General features: G+C 48.4%; 1 protein-coding gene across 2 annotated transcripts in view; it reads right to left on the reverse strand.

The window, feature by feature from the left end:
- Window positions 1-6,631, reverse strand: part of SPSB1 (splA/ryanodine receptor domain and SOCS box containing 1) — a 70,599-nt gene extending 63,968 nt beyond the window's left edge. For both annotated transcript variants that reach the window (XM_039509390.1, XM_039509392.1), the window contains exon 1: window positions 6,323-6,631. The gene's annotated coding sequence lies outside the window, so the exon portion shown is untranslated. The remainder of the gene's footprint in view (window positions 1-6,322) is intronic.
- Between the last annotated feature and the right edge of the window lie 10,977 nt (window positions 6,632-17,608).

Here is a 17,608-nt window from a genome sequence, read left to right on the forward strand (position 1 = left end):
TGAGCTCTTCCCCCTCTTCATTTGGATTTGAAGAATGGCACCCGAGTATATAGCGCAGTAACAGATAGGGCCATGTCAGAGAAATGTGACATGTGACCCAAAACCTAGATTAGGCATATAATAGCCAAATCCAGATGTTCCAGTTTCCTTCCTTGTATCTCACACAGTGTGGAAGCTTCCCAGTGTTTAATTCCCCTAAACTTGCCTTACTGCACATGCTATCTGCTGGATAGTCTTCTTATCTGATAGCATGTGGCTATGCAGGACTTGCTGCTTTGCCCTACCTTGGCTTTAAAAGCCACTAAGATTGGACTCTGAAAAAAGGGAGGGAGGCACTGAAGCAAGTTCTAACAGTGACTCAAGTTTCGCTTTCGGCCCTACAAGCATAGATTTGCTTGAACATAGAAAAGAAACGTGCCAGGCTACATTCATGCACCTCTCCCCGGAAGGGTGACCGGATGTCCCGATTTTATAGGGATAGTCCTGATATTTGGGACTTTGTCTTATATAGGCACCTATTACCCCCACCCCGTCCCAATTTTTCATACTTGCTGCCAGGTCACCCTACTCCCCGGTCACTGAAATGTGTTGGTTAACTTCTGAGGAGAAGGGGGAGCTATTAAAAAGGCCATTCATTTACACTAGTATAAGATGTGCTTTAGAGGGCAAAGTGAGTTAGTCCCTACAAAAATAAGAGAGTACGTTCCAAACAGAGGGGCAGCATGAAGAGGCTAAGCTGAAAACAAGCCACGAAACATGACAAAAAAGACAAAGAGTTTTCACATCAAGGTAGCTTGATGGAAGGCAGGGGGAGGGAGATTAAGAAGGGTTGACCTCAACTTGCCATAAATCGAGGTAACTTCTTGTGCCTTGACTCCATTGGGGATTTTACATTGTTTGCTACCCTGATGCAAAATAAAAAAGTCACACTCACCCTTTCTGCAGTGAAAGCATAGCCTAAGAGGAAGGTATCGGCAGGAGGAAGTTAGAGCAGAGATTGTGCAGGGCCCTGAAAGTGAAGGACAGGAGCTCAAATCTGATGTGGTAAGGGGCCGGAAGCCAGTGCAGCAGACTGTTCAGTATTCTGAGCCTGGAACATCTGTACCGAGTCTGGCCGTGTGCCCTCCCTGACTTTGTTACAAAGGGTTTTTGCTTTTAGCGATGGTATTTAGTGCCCATCTTGGTGTGGTTTGTACAATTATTTGTAAACTGAGAAAGTCAATAATGCCAAACTTGCACATTTCAAAGTGAGCCCAGGGATCCTGGCTACTAGAGTCCATCCCCTAATTGCACACTGGAACTAGGTGTTCTGCTGTTTTGACACAGCTGCACACACCAAAAAAAAAAAAAAAAGTTTGTGGTCTTAAATATCCCATTACTGAAGTTCTCATCCAGCCTCAGCAGTGGGTTTGTTTTTTTTCCAACTCCAAGTGTCAAGACTTCCTGTTCTGTTTTTAACAGTTTTCTATTACATTTAATTCAATGACCCACCATAATTTGTCCCTAAGAGACATCCTTCTACACACAAAAGTCTCCTTCAATCACGCAGCTGCCAAGATCTCCAGCAAGCCACTCAGCTCAGATAGGTGGGTCTCACCAGTACAAAACTTATTAGCTACTTACTTTGGAAGACTATTCCCATATTCTTTCCCCCCCTCCTCCCCAGTGAAAGACATGGTTTGATAGAGCAATGCTTCCTGTGGCATTAGTGGAACAGGCCATTAGGCTTTAAGATAACTACAATCATTGGGCAAGAGCTTGCCTTGGGTTGGGTTCCACTCCTGTTCTAAGGCTCTCAAACTTTCTCCAGACTTGGGACTGCATCTCAATAAAAATATAGTCTCTTGGACAGACCCAAGCAATAGCATGTGTCACTCCCCTGTTTGCCCATGTGCAACGGCATAACATCCTTGTGGTAACTCCAGCAATTGCTTACACGGAAGAGCAACCTTAGGGAAGTAGTTTGCTATCTAATAAAATGTAGTAGCTGGAAGTGAGTCAGCAGCATGTTGACATGAGCCAACTCTGAAGACCAGCAGCAAGAACTCCACAGACCACGGTTTGGAAGCCTCCGTTCTCAGACACTTATTCACTTTTCATATCCCAGGAGCATTACCCTTGACTGCACAATCTCTTCAGGAGCTCATCATACAGCTGGTGTCTAATTAGTGCCCTGCCCCAGCACTCTACAGGAGCCATTAGCAGGAGAGATTAAACAACTCTCCCATTATTAGTCTGCTCACGTGAAGAGCAGGGCTGCCCACTGGACAGGTCTCCATCTTAGCTGATGACTATGTCAGGGAAATTTGCACCAAATCAATCATTGCAAACTTCTCCTGTAGTTATTACACTGTTGTGACTGACCCCAGGTATAAATTGCACGGGTGCAACACCTACATTAGGGCTTTGCACTGGCGTAGCTGTACTAAAAGAGCCTCGCTGATGCACACACATTGGCACTGATCTCCCTCATCTAACCAAGCCCTCGAGGACGGCGGGGAGCAACTTGCTCATCTCCTCCCCACCCCTGTCCCATTCTCTCACGTGAGAGTAGTTGAGCCCTGCTTCAAAGGGCGAGACAAATAGGTTGGTTTAGAGTTCCAAGTCAGAACCTGCTCCCATCCTTACTAACGTCCAGCTGCTCGTGGAGTAAGTGCTGCTGGTGCAGGAAGAGCGCAGGTAAGCACTGAGTACTCCAACCACTCACCATATCAGCCAATCACATGAACCTAGACAGATACGTAATACCTTCCCCTCCCTGCCACCACACACAGAGGAAGAAGCTGTTGCTACCCTCTTTGTAGCAAATGCAGCCACCGTGAATGAACAGCATCACATCAGCTGAAGAATCAGCTGCATCTTCAGCTACATTTACAACATAAGCAAGAACTCCAGGGCAAGCAGCCCACATCTTTGCACGGGGCAGGAGACAATGCGGACCCTGTCCTCAGCAGCCATGCTTCACGTCACTTTTAAAAACCCATGGAAAAGTGTGACAAGAAGTACAATATGCTGCAGTGTTAGACCAGAGACCAGATAAAAGAAATGGAGACAAAACTGTGAGTCTTGAAAGTTAAAAAGACTGTCAGTCATAATTACATCAAGTTGAATGCATGGTTTACCGGATTTTTTTTTCCTGAACACTTCTGGGGGAAATGTTGAACAATTCTACTCCTCTGTTCCCCGCCCCCCAATGAACTATGAATCAAACACTAACACAAATAAAGGTACCGTCAGGGTCCCCTATAAATACCACTGAACTATGAAAATAAAATAAATAAAAACTTACTGGATTAAATGCAAGACTCCTTGAACTTGAAAATTACTCAGTTTATGCAGTGTTAGCTCCACAGCATGCAGCAGCTTATGTACAAATCCATAGGGCTAGGAATTCCAGTGTTCTAACTGGCTCAACTACAAATCAAATGCCTTCATCAATTCGTACCCAGCCCATTTTAAAGTGCATCATTTATAGCTTATTGGGGGGGAAGGACTGAATATTAAACCAACTCCTTTTGTGTCCAGGATCCATGTGAAGCCACCTGACTCCACAGGAGGACAATACACCATTACAGCAAATTAGTTCCTGGAAAACCAGACCACAGCTTAGACACATCCAACATATGGGATCCAAAACACACACAAACTCCCAATCACATTATAATGCACTTCAGTGATCTCTGAAGAAACAGAGACAATGCACTAAGCTGCACCAGCACAATCCCCCTCCAGAGGAATACTCTGCTGTGAAACAGTTATCATTCCTATTGCCTCTGCAATACAAAAAAAAAAAAAGATGAATGGGCAGAAGGAGGGAGGAATAAATTACACCTTAATATGTCAATCATCTTAGTTCTTGATAAAGCCAGAACAGCCAAGACACGGCCAGGCAGATTGAAGGAGCAGTTCGCATTTAAATGTCATCCTATCAAGGGGGAAAAGAGTCTTGCATGTATCAACGTTTAAGTCCCTCTTGAAGGTGCCATTTACTTTTAGATTACTTTGTAAGTAGAGGAATGGCTCCATCTTATTCTCAATGCATTTCATATCAACTGGCTCTGCTCAGAGGGCTGTCCCTCCCCCACCCCTACAATTGTCATCCACAGTCTCATTCTACAGTCCCATGTACCCAGATCCCCCGTTGTAGTGAATGGGAATTCTGCACATGGACTGCTCAGAGGATCAGGCCTTCAACTTGCAGGGTATAAATTAGAGAGACTAGGCGGGTGAGGCAATCTCCTTCTGTTGGTTAAAGAGACAAGCTTTCTAGCTCTAAAGAGCTCTTCTTCAGGTCTGCTCTTTCCGCAACAGAAGTTAATCCAACAAAAGGTATAGTCTCTCTCTCTCACTTTGTTTCTTTCATAGCCTGGGACCAACATGGTTACAGCAATGCTGCAAATCTATAAATTAAAGCAGTATTTCTCTCTTACAGAGCCTGCAGGTCACATTCTGAAGGGATGAGGCAAAACAAAAAAGGTAAAAAAATATATTTAAAATCAACCCTTGCCTCCCCTATCTGTCTCTGTCCTGTATTGCTGACAGGAGTAAAAAGCTCAATTCCCCCTCAGGAAGGTTGATTGTTGCCATTTTTACAAGCACTTAGGGCTTGTCTATACTTGTAAGTAGCGTTTCAAGTGTAGACAACTACACCAGAAACAGTAGTGGGAAACCTCTCCCACAATTCTCCCATGGATCCAGCCCTGTCTACAGAGGGACTTAGGTCAGTATAATTATGTGTCTCAGGGGCATGGATTTTTCACACCCCGAGACACAAGCTGTGCCAATGCACGTTCCCAGTGTAGACCAGCCTTAAATCTGACCCAAAAGGATGCTTTAGGCAGGACAGAAGATAAACCTGGTGTTCATTGTAAATGGTCTAGGTGCAGCTCATGACATGTCAGGTTGTTCATTAGCCATCGGCTCAGTCAGGAAGCCACAAATGCCAAACGAACCAGGAAACCCCCGATGAAGAGCTCTGCAAAAGCTCAAACGCTCGTCTCTTTCACCCACAGAAGTTGGCCCAATATTACCTCACCCACCTGGTATCTCAAATTAACTGCATTTCGTCTTTACTTGTCAAGAGTATTTTGTCATGGAAATGACAGACACCAGCTATTTAAAACCAGGCTGAAGTCATCTTATACTACCGAGATGACCATGTAAAAATAACCATGCTCATTAGACTTGCAGGGTGTGCTCCCAAGACCATTCAGCGCGGCACTGTAAGGCACACACTTGACAAACAAACCTATTTCCTTCGTTAGTTTAACTCTCTGAATCGACCTTATCGGTGTTTGCCTTTCAAATTCACACACGGATACAGCAGATGACCTCTGGCCGTTAAACATTTCCTTGCGTCCCAATCACTTGGGTTGTCTGATAAAGGACATAAAGCATTTGCCCAGGTCCCCGGCTGACAGCTCTGTGACAACTGTCACTTGCGATTGGCCCAGCTCATCTTAACTCATTTTCATATGAAAAGGCCACCGCCATTCACTTTTGCCCTAGGGTGAAGATACTATAACAGAGCAGTTCAGATACAACCGCTCCTTTAAGCTGCACAAACAAGGGCATAAAGTGTAGAGGAATCAGAGTTGTGTATTGTTTGGTTGTGGGGTGGTTTGTTTGTTTGTTTTGGGTTTTTTTTTTTTTTAAGATTTGCATTGAGCTAGTTCAGTTACTAGAAGAAAAAAGTTCTTTGCCATGAACTTGGGGGCGGGGGAAATCCTCATCCCAAGTAAAGTTTTCAACAGCCAGTGTTTGCACAGCAGCTGCATCTTAAGGGGGGGGGGGAATACTGACTGTTGGGCAGGAGAGGAGATTGAGTAGGAAAGTGAGTTTACCCTGTCAGCAGAAGCTCCAGCAGGTGAGAGCTCCCTCAAAGCGGGATGTTTTGGGGGAGGAGGGAGAGGGGGGGGCCGGCACACAGGCGAGGTACTGGTCTCTACCCCTAGTGTGGGCCGCTAAATAGGAAACCGAAGCCGCAGAAGGTGGGAAGTGAGGACCGGTCCCGAGCCAAGTTTCCATTAACCCCTTCGCGCCGGAACACGAACCGCTTCGGAGCCGACCGGCTCGACCCCGCCTTTCCCGGGCTGCTCCGGGTTTCCCGGGGTGGGCAAGAGATGCCCACGTTACCCCCGGGACTCCCCATCCCGCAGCTTCAGGGGCGGCCCCTGCCCCAGCAGCCGCCTGGCTGCACCGGGGGGGGGGCACCCCCCAGCCAGCGCCCTGCGGCTCGTCCCAGTGCCAGCCCCCCGCCGGCCCCCCGGGAAGGGGGAGAGGGCACGGCCGCCACCCCCCGAGCCCCAGCGCCGCTCCTTACCCTGCGAGCCCTCCTCCCCGAGCAGCGCCGCTTCCTAGCGCCCCGGGACGCGGCAGCGGAGCATGGCAGCGGCCGGGGGGGGGCAGGTTTCTTCGGGGCTCCCCGTCCGCGTCCTCCCCAGGCCGGGCCGCTGGGATGCCGGGGGGCGAGGGGAAAAGCAGCCCCACCCCTTGCCCGCAAGCCCGGCTCCTCCTGCCCCCGCCTCGCTGGGCCCCCCCGCGGCAAACCCCGGCAGCGCCTGACTCCCCCGCGGGCAATTTCAGGGCTGGAGCCGCGCTCGCCGGGCTCCTCCTGGGCGCCAGACGCGAAGAGCTCCGGCCGGCCGGATCACATGGGCCAAATAGCTCCCAGCTGCCGCTTGGCACCTCCCCGCTCCCAGCCCCTCCTCTCGGCGGGGCGGGGGGACCCGCGGCCGAGCCGGGGAGCAGGAGAAACCCTCTGCCCGAGGCCCGCTGTGCTGCTTCTGCCCTTGGCAGCAGAGCTGGGTGTCCGGAGGGGAGAAAAGCCCCCAGCTGAAGAGATCAGGGAAAACTTTCTCACTCTCAGGCTCCGGAACAGGCCTCCAAGGGGCGGTGGAATCCCCTTCCTGGGGGGGTTTCACAACAGGTTGGACCAACCGCTGTCAGGTTTCCTTGGTCCTGCCTCAATGCAGGGGGCTGGATGGTTTTCTCAAGGTCCTTTCCTCCAGCCCCACGTTTCTGTGCTTCTGTAGAATCAGGGGCTAGGAAGTGATGCAAATCCAGATGATTACTGGATGGTGGTGGTGTCTAAAAGGCCACTGTGCCAGGCACCCTCCTAACAGATCCGATGAGTTTGCAACCCAAAGCACTAGATCAGTGTTTCTCAAACTTTTGTTTTGGTGACCCCTTTCACACAGCAAACCTCTGAGTGTGACCCCCCTCATACATTATAACACTTTTTTTTTGTATTTAACACCATTATAAATGCAGGAGGCAAAGCGGTGTTTAGGGGTGGAGGCTGACAGCTGGCGACCCCCCATGTAATAACCTTGCGACCCCCTGAGGGGTCACGACCCCCAGTTTGAGAACCCCTGCGCTAGATCCTGTAAATACTTATGCACGGTGCTTAACTACACTACCCTGACTAGTTTCACTGATTTCTTTAGGACACCTCTGGTAGCAAAAGTTGAGCACATGCATAAGTGTTTGCAGGATGGGGGCTGCAGTGCATACTGCCGGCCCCAAGCATTCACGGGCCACAAGTCAGGCCCCGTAAAATCAGGAAAATGGCTTAAAAATCATGAGATTTGAAAAATAATTATCGGTTCTTTTTTTGGCGTTCTCGTATTTGGCCCTTTAGGTTACACTCAGGACACATTTTCAAGCTTTTCACTCTAGCCATGAAAGCTAGAAGCTTACCTAAAAAAAAAAAAAAGGCAGAGATTCACACCTACTCACATGATTCCAGGAGTTGGGATTTTGAGAAAAATACCAAACAGGATGAGAGTTGGCAACACTGCAGGGTAAAAATTCTACTTGTCTAATTCCTTACCTATGTTACAAATAACACCTTAGGTTATTAATGCACAAAGCATTTTTTGATTATTATTTATACAGTGTTTATTTTTATTTATTTGTGGACAAATAAACCCAGTTCCACTTTTGTTTGTGAACTGTCTAGTAGTGGCAAACACTCTAGTGGAAGGTGTATTAAAAAAAATACAATTTAATTAAAAAATAAATCATGAAAACAATTCTATTGGTTTTAGGTTATCCAAAAAGGAAATTGTGGGACAAATTTGATTTGACGGTCTCCTTTTAAGAGGTGCCTTTTTAGTATTCCCAAGCAAAAGGTCTGTTTGTAACTATATCACTTAGGACTGTGAATTTACAAGTTCTCATAAATTAGGCAAGCTTGAACTTGATCAGGATTGAATGGAGCACCTCCAACGGCCACCTAGGTGGTGCAGGAAGTGGTATGATGGACGAATGATTCAGTAGGTGGCACTCTGCCAGCCGAGTCAGTATTGAACCAGTGCCCCATCCTGGTGCAGAAGGTGGTAGATTTTGAGTTGAGACATTCAAATCCAGTCCTGACCGCCTGTGGTCATTAAAGATCCCATGACACTTTTCCCAAGAAAAGTCTTGGCTAAATTGAAAGGGCCTAATTCTCAACTATGCTCAGGCACCTTTACACTGCAGAGCCTTTGTTTAACTAAGAATCATACTCAAGTTGTGTAACTGCGTTCTGCCTACCTAAATGCAGTTGAAGTTAGAAAACTTTCTCTCCTGAAATCTGTCTCCTGTTAGTGTTGCTGTGCTCTTTTTAGTGATGACTGGAGTTCAGAAACGAGTAAGGGGATTCCTTTCTATGCACATCATAGGCTTGTCTTTGCTGCAACAAAGGAGGGGGTTTTCACAGTGGGAGAACTAACATTAGCTATCCCACTATAAAATCCTAGTGGAGACAAATCACTATAGCTTTTACTTCAAGGTAACTAGGGGAGTTTAGAAGTATAGTACATTTACATGACATTAAGGTAGTTATTCTAGCTGTCTAGTAGCACCTGGAAATTTAAAGATAAAGCACAAAGTCCTTTAACACACTACATTGCAGGAGAGAGAAGGGAGAAACAAATGTTAAAAATATATAGCTAGGCGGCATTTTCAAAACCACTTTGTATTGACGTGACTCTTCCCCCATTTAAGTCAGTGGAAGTTTTCCATTCATTTCCATGGCAGCACTGAGCCGGTTTGAAAATCTCACATGCATACTTTTTCCCCTGTGTACTTTTTATTTGAACAGGTGGTGGGTCAAGTCCTGCAGGTCCACACTCAGCTGAAGTCAGTGGGAGTTTTGCCTGAAGAAGGAGTAAGTAGGGAGTGCAGGATTTTGCCCTGTGTAATAGCTCCAAGTTCAGCCAGGACTGCAGTGACAGCCCGCAGGGTAACTCCTTCTTTGCCTGGGCATCGATTCTTTGCAGCTGTTAAAAGTCTCTTGCATCTCTTGTCCTCCCCCACGTGCATAACACATCTCCATGTAGAAATTTCTGCTCAGAAAATCGCGGCATGGATACTAACACTCAGTATTGTGGCTATCTTTATTTGGGTATTTAAAAACACCAAAACCACTCTCAATCATTCTCATTTACACTGAGGCTTCTTGACACCACGCTGGCAGGGTAGATGTCACTGAATTACACGTTACACCTACTTTAAGGCTCTTTTATACTATCAGAGAGATGTCAATGGGGTCTTAACGTAATGAGTATCTGACCCATGGAGGTTAACATAGGCTGAAATGCCTTGTAACCCAGAAAGCCGTAGTTGTGTCACCCACGGGGCACTGTTTAATTTGTTATTGGAATGTCGCGCTTGTGAAAGATGTTGGATCAGGACTGAGTCCTTGGTTGGCTCACAAAATAGGTACTGCAGGGGCAGCAGCAGTGCACGTTTCCCTGCAGACCTGACCAGGAGGTCCCACAGGTGGCACTGAGCAGGTTTCTATTGGACTCTCCTGATACTGCCACTGACAGTGTCCGCTACGAGCCTACCATCGCATTTCACATAAGCCACCAACCAGCCATCAAGAGGTTAAAATCTACTACTGACCTGATCCAGGGTCACACTGGGGAACCTAGAGAGCAAATCTCCAAAGACCCCCCTACCCATTGCTTGAGGTGTCAAGTTCCTATCACACACAGAGCTTACAAAGAGCCAGTTGGATTTACTGATGCTTAACCGTAGGGGTTGGGAAAGTCCCTCTTTCACTGCGTGTGCGTGGTGCTCCAGGGGAAGTCCGGCTGTGGCAACAGAGCGCTGCAGCACCATAGGGGGAACCAGGCCCCTGTGGGAACTTAACAGCTCTTGCATGGAGATTCCGAAGGAGCCTTTAGCTACTGCTCCCATGCTGCCTTGGGAACTAGTGTGAGGTTTGCACCTCCTGCAGAGAAGGAGGCCAAGTCATTGGTGACTCCCAAAAATAAGAATTCTACAGGGAAGACACCACCTGTCTGCCTGTGAACTCCGTGGCTCAGTTAGCTGCTCTGCAGTGGAATAGGCAGGTCTCCCAATATACGCACTGGGGATACCAGCTCCATGGAAGACTGGACAGTGAAAGGGAAGTAATAAGGCTTTAACTGGAAGGAAAAAAATAAAAAGGTTAGACACTCACCACGAGAGCAGAGAGAAAAGGCACCAGGCATTTGTTAGAAGATTCTCTTAATCTGCATGATGGACACTACTAGTCCTTTTGCCTGCTGGAGAGGGGAAAAAATCCCTACAGGAGCTGAAATTTAGTCTGGCTTCCTCTGTCAGCTGAGATGAGGGGATCCCGTTCAACTAAGCCACTTGCCGGGGTGTGTAGCGCAAAACATATCAAAATGGCAAGAAGGATGTGTTAGTTCTAGTCTCTTTCTCTTGTAGGATGAGGTCAAGGCAGACCCACTAGAGAGGCCAACCTAGTACAAGCTACAAGGGAAAAAAAAACTTTCTTCATGGACTGGGCCAATCCATCCCGGGGGTGTACCTTGGATAACTTCAGGAGTGTTACAGTGAGGATGCATCTGGCCCGCAGAGTGTGCAGAGGTGGATTTCAGGAAGCATGAGTGTCAAAATAGAGACAGCTAAGGAAATTATTCCACCCCACCTCTTCCTAACAGACACTGCTTCTTGGCTGAAATTTTAAAAAGTGACTAGGAATTTTGGGTGCTCAACTGGAAACACCTTAAAAGGACTTGGTTTTCAGAGGGTGGGCACTCAGCGTTGTGTGCATATCAGGCCCCTTTAAGATGTCGAAAGTTGGACAGCCAAAATCACTAGTCACTTTTTTAAATGTAGGACCTTATCAGGGGGTTGGACTAGATGACCTCCTGAGGTCCCTTCCAACCCTGAGATTCTATGATCTGTAGAAGGCACTGTCATGCTTAGAGCAGGACAGGGAGTCAGCATGCCAGGATTGGCCACTGGTTTTCTGTGGGACCTTGGACAATTCATGCCTTTGTCACTTGGTCCAGATCCTCAAAGGTGGCTCTTTAGGTGCCTAACCCCCAATGGGTAGATATCCGCTTTATATCCACGGACCACGTTTGCAGCTCGCGGCTCAGATGCGGATTTAAATTTTGTATCCATGCAGGGTTCTACCAATGGGAGTTAGGCAGCTATATACCTTTGATGATCGGGGCCACTGAGATTAGGCTGTTGCAATGCCTTCTACATGGGGCTAACCCTTACATCCATTCCAAAACTTAAATTGGTGCAATACGCACCCCCTCACTTACCTTGTGGCGAGCACATTATATCCCTGGTATGTAAAGAAGTATTCTTTTTAAAGTGAGCGATTAAATGACATGTCCAAGGTCATATACAGTCTGCACCAGACTGCAAATTGAGCACAGGTCTCGGGGCCCGGTCTGGCTCCTTAATAACCACAAAACCCTCCCCCCTCTCAGGCTGAAAGAGTACTGCCCAGAAAGACCAAAGGTAAAGCAGTTGGCACCAGCCTGGAAGGGAGAATGCTGCACCAGTTCACATGTGAAATAGGACACTTTTCCATCAGGATTGTCTGAACCAGCAGGCAGAAAATAAGCCCCTACTCCGTGTGAGAACTTAGGTTTCTTTCCCATAATAATGTACCATGCTGTCTTCACACTGGCCCTTGTAAATGCCGCTTTATTAATTATTACCTTCTTTCAAGACACCCTGTTCTTAGTATCTGGCCGCTGAGCATGGCTAGACTGCAAGAGAACACAGCAGCCAGATGAGGCCTCTTATTCTGTAGACAATATGGGCTAAATTTTCCTCTGATTTACACTGGTGCAACCACACTGAGCTCAAGAGGGCTTCGCTGATGTGATTGGCAGGCTCTCTCACCCACTCCCATAGGGATGCAGGGGTCCTTCATTGACTCACCCTGTAACCAGGCCTCAGAAGCCTGCCCAAAGCTGAGGGATAAATTCTGCTGACTCACAATGGCAGGTGCAGCTTGTTAACTTCAGCGATATAAGAAAGTTTGGGGGCAGCCCTCTAGTTATGGGTGGGTTTAGAGACAGAAACAAGGTGTCCTAGGATACTTGTTCTTTGAGTCCTGAATAGAGCCTGGCCCCACAAGGGGGTTGAGTTACATGTCTCTATAGGCTTTATTTTCAACAAGGTACACAAGCCACGTTGTGCTACTGAGAAGAAAACCAAGTCCTGTGTCTTCAGCTCTTAAATCAAAGGCAACCCTATAGAGGGCTTTATCACTATCCCCTTGTGCCCTGTTATGCAAGTTTCCTTGTTTTGAGGGATTGTCTCACAACCTTGGACATCCTTTTGATGCAGTTCCTGGCATGTGAAGGTCTCCTGCTGTTTCTAACCAAAAGATACTCTTATCTCTGGATTAGCGGCTGGGAATGCCCAGGGTGTTCTGTTCCAGGGGGTCTCAGCCAGACAGATATTAATGCACATGCAAGCTAAGCACCCTCGCTCTGACCTGCTCTTTTTGTGTTCACTTGGCTGTGATTTGCAGATTGCTGGAGAATTGTTACGCCTGGGGGGGTGATAGAAACGTTCAGCTCTAGCTTTTTGTTACAGATCAAGGAAAGGTAAAACTGCAGGGTAAGAGGAGCAGACAGATTGGAGGAAACACCAGGTTGCAAACAGTCAAAACACAGTTCTGGAACTTCTGGCCAGTCCATTCTGAAGATGGACACCTTCTCTGGGAGCAGTGGGGCCTTGGAACCTCTTGCCAGATGAGATTCCAGCTTCTACAGAACAGTTTAATTTTGACACATTTAACTCTCCTGCATCCTCAAGGACCATGAAGATACTGAGTTATTTGCTAGAATCACTAACATGCACATCCCACCAGCTCATAAGAGAGGGGTGTTTTTTTCTGGTTTTGTTTTAAATCCCCCTACCTTTCAATTTTGAATGAAAAAAATGGAGGAAGGGGATAATTGACAAATTCCACTGCCCAGTGACTAAAACTGAATCTGCTTGAAGAGCTAGACTCTGCCTTGGCTGGGGAGTGGACCCAGTTGATTGAACAGGCCTTCTCCAGCTCTACCCACGGCCTAAACCAAGATTTAAAAAAAAAATTAGTTCCTTCGGGTGCCTCAATGTTTGACTTTAGGCACCTTAAAAGGGCCTGGCTTTTAGAAAGTGCTAAGCAGCTGCCTTCTGAGAATCAGGCCTCTTTAAGGTGTCTCATGTTGGGCTCCAAAAATCACTGATAAGGTTTCCACCTCTGAGGCACAGCAAAACTGGCTGTGAGGTCAGGTCCCAACTTGGGGGGCTGGCCTGTGGGAGCAGAGCCGCGCAGAGGATTCAGGGGGCCTGGAGCAAAGCAGGGAAGCTGCAGTGCTTGTATTCACCCGGCGGCGGTCCGGGTCTTCAGCAGCATTTTGGCGGTGGGGGGCCCTTCAGTCACTCCGCATCTTCAGCAGCACTGAATGGCACCCCACCACCGAAGACCTGGACCGCCACCCGGCCAGGGCTCGCAGGGCCCCACTTGCCCCCCCCCACCCCGGGGGGCCCTGTGTGGGAGGGGCTAGGTCCCAGGGCTGCAGGGAAGAGGCTCAGCTCTCAAAAATTTGGAAAGATCTAGGACTGGGATTGGTCACCACTTCCCCATGAGCTGATGTCCATCCTTTGCACACTACATGCACGCAGAGCAATACCCAGGGGCCAGCCAGGTAGCTGTGGTGCACTCCCAGCTGCCAAGCGCCCAGCCTGTAGTTAAGATATTGCATGTGCATGGAGCAAAAAAACTGGCAAATGACATCTTCTGTCAACCAGCCAGTCCCTGGACCAGCGAGTCAAAACCCTGCCCAGTGGCCAACCCTATTACTCCTCACTTTTGAAAGCATTGGCCCGAAAGCTGCTACATGATTTATAGAGGTCCTTTTGCCCTGCGGGAGTTACTCCATCAGCAGGAGGCTGGGAGACTGTATCCAAAATAAATCCCAGCACTTTGCCTTTTGGCTCCTTGTGTCAAGAGTCTGCAGCCACGTAGCGTTTTTTAAGGGAGCTAGATTTCTCCTAGCCTACCACCCCCTTTTGCCTGGGGACAGTTGTGGTGTTCCCAGGGGCGGCGACGCTGAGCAGTGCCCGGAAGCATCTACGTGCTGCATGTGGGAATCTAGGGAGACAATGTGACAGGCGGAACAATGAGGGTCTGTACTGTACAGCGCTGGAGCCAGAGTAACCTAGTGCTCTGTTGAACAGAGGGAAAGAGACGTTATGAAAACAGCAGCATCCCCAGGAGGTAGAATTCCTGCCAAGCCTGCTCATAATGCAATCAGCAAGCCCTCCTCAGCTAGAGGATGGGTCATTGTGATAGAGAAGGAAGTAAAAATCAGGGCGTCAGGATGGCGAAACCCAGGGGAACTCCTGCAGGCCAAACATAATCCCTGCTCTTCTAAGTCAGCCAGCCTCCTGCGCGGTCCAGGTTCAGATCCCAACAGGGTCAACCCAGCACTTCAACCTTTGCCAAGCAAATAAACGAAGCTCCATACAAGCTCTTTTCAAGCGAGACTTTAAATGAAGCCCCTGTCTACTCTGCACAGACACTAAAGCGCTTATGGCACTACTCAGAAGAGCTGGGATTTGCACTGATGTTCTGGACCACCGTTTCCTCTGGCCCACCCCGCTTGCACAGGGCGCCATATGGCCACTGGCTGCTTTGCACTGGTATGGGCCATCTAGAGCCCTAAAGCTCTTTGCACAAAAGATGCTCATCAAAGATGATTAAAATAATCTTTTATACAGGAATCCAGTCACCGAGAGTCCAGTTAAACTTGGGATGCGTGGGCGGCAGTCAGAACACCCCTTCCTGACCCCTCAATGGGTGTGCATTCCTGGGGCACTGGCCTAGATGCATAAGCTGCTCCAAAGAAGGGCCCCTTCACAAGCACACAGTTTTAATCATCACCGCTGCAATTGCAGTAACCTTAACAGCTAAGACAACCGTCCCTCCTTTATCCTCTGGGCATATAGTGCTGCGCTAGCCATTATTATATAGCACAATCACCAGTCTGTGCACAGGAGGCGGATCCCGCTGTCACAGCCTGCACACAGAGTCTTCTTGTTTGTGCACAGGGAGTCTGCATGAATGTGAAATAGAGAAAATATTTTGTGGTCTTACTGACCCAAAATGATGGCGGAAACACAGGGAGCCACAGAAAGTCAATGGTGTCCTGTGTGGGACCTGCCACAGAAGAGCAGCCACTATAGCAAACATTGTGTCCCAGCTTAGCTCGGAGGAGTTTATTTCTAGTAATCGTGCTCTCAGTGATGCGCAGACAGCTGTGCTCTGCATCGCCTGTGAACAATGCACTGCAGCACTGGGCTGAGAAAATAACTGGTTCAGAGTCCTGCTCACTCTGAGTTAGGAAAGAGCACCCCCTGCTGGTGAGATGCCTGCCTCAAAAGCACGTTTGGCTAGAGTGCCTAGAGAAAGGCTGCGGCTTCACCAGGCTTTGAAAAGCATCTGTAAAAAAGTCCCTCTGCAAGTCATAACACTGCAGCGTGTGGGCGGTTTGTTTAATAGACGGTCTGACCATCATGTCAGCATGCCGCTGCTGGGGAAAAAGCTGCATCTGCTCTCAGCAGCCAGGAAATACACAGGCCAGGCACACAAAAGATCTTGCTTGCTGCTGCTCTACTTCTAGTACTTTGGTTGGTATTTTACGGTGAACGTGTCTTTACACACACACAGACGCCTCCCAAGGACTCTGTAATAATGCTCTCCCTTCATCACCCTCGATCCAGCACTTTACAAACCTTCACTAAGCCTTTAATAAACTGCCTACCTTATGGGATGACGACAGCCCTTTTACAGAATGGGACACCAACGCACAGATAAGTTAGGTGACTTGCCCTCCCTGAATCAGTGGCAGAGCCCTGCCATCCTGGCCGCCTTCCCTTGCTCTAACCATTAGACAATATTCCCTCTTTGCAGCTGGGAACAGAACCAAGGAGTCCTGACTTCCTATTTCTCTGCTCTAGCCCCCCAGACAACTCGTCACGTCAAGGAGATCAGTAAGGGGGCCTGGTTCCATTTCACCTCTCCCCCTTGGCCAGCCAGCAGGCCAACTCACCAGCCAGTGCATCAAGCCCACTCAGTAGCCACTCAGTTTTAATCCTTTTACTTCAGGGCTGGAATTTTATTTCTTGCAAATAAAAGTTTAACCTAAAAGTTTCCTCCTCTCAACCACGCCCTTTCCTCTGACCCAGGGTCTCCTGCAGGCACCAAGCTCCAGCCCAGCTAGCTGACCACAAAGGAGGGCCTCTTTACCTTCTTATCTCCCTGCCCTCAGGCTGCCCTTTATCCCAGCGGGCCTAGTTCTGAGCCACTCAGCTTCTACCCTGTGGCCCCAGGACTTATTCCCTTCCCCGGGGGAGGTGAGCTGAGTCTGGCAGAGTGAAGCAGCTGAACCCCCAAATCTCTCAACGAACCAGCTCACACTGTGAGCCTCCCTTCAACCCACAGCTTTGTTCCAGCCGCTCTCGAACATACGGCACTCCCTGCTCCACCGCTGTGCTACAGTGTGTTCCCCAAAACGCATGTCCCCAAGGTGCCTATTCACCTTGGTCTCTGCACCAACTCAGCAATGGTGAATGACCCTCCGACCCAGTGTCATTCACACACGACACAGCTTGTTTTGTGTACGAGCGGATGCCTACAACAGGGAGCCCTGGTGAAGGAAAAAATGAAGTGATGTCTGCGCTGCACATTATAGGGACATATTTTCCAAGGAAATTTTCCCAAGAGCAGTTTGTCAAGGGGGAGCCAGTGCCTCTCGACGGAAGGAGCATTGTAAGGGCACAGGTCTTCCCGCAGGAAAGCCTGGTGCTGCATTGCTACAGGATAACATGCCAGCTCTGCAGAGGTAGGACCTGGGCTGAACTGTATCCATTTAAAACACACACACACAATTCCATCCACTGATTTGTTTAGGAATCAAAGGGATTCCTGAGAGGTGTCACTTTTTCCCTCCTTTGTTCTGCATTTTCTCCTTCCCTTTTTATGAAACATCCATTTTCAATCGTACTGTTTTGGGGGAAAAATGAAATCAAACCATCACACAGGAGAGGAGCCTGGAATTCCAGATCAGCGCAGGGCAAGCTTAGCGGTCGACTGTGGAGAAGCCAAGGCGACCATTAAAAGAGACATTTATATCTGAAATGATTCAGATGCTACTAAGGGCGAGCGTCTCAGAGCTTCAATCCTTTCCATCAGTACTGCCTCTGCGAATGGTGGGGGAGGGGAGGAGACCTGGCTTTGGTAAAACCCTGCTAGTATTTTTAATCATCCGCCTTCAGTGATATGCGTTGAGCAAGA

The sequence above is a fragment of the Mauremys reevesii genome, linkage group 21 (assembly GCF_016161935.1).
Source record: "Mauremys reevesii isolate NIE-2019 linkage group 21, ASM1616193v1, whole genome shotgun sequence".
Lineage (NCBI taxonomy): Eukaryota > Metazoa > Chordata > Testudines > Geoemydidae > Mauremys > Mauremys reevesii.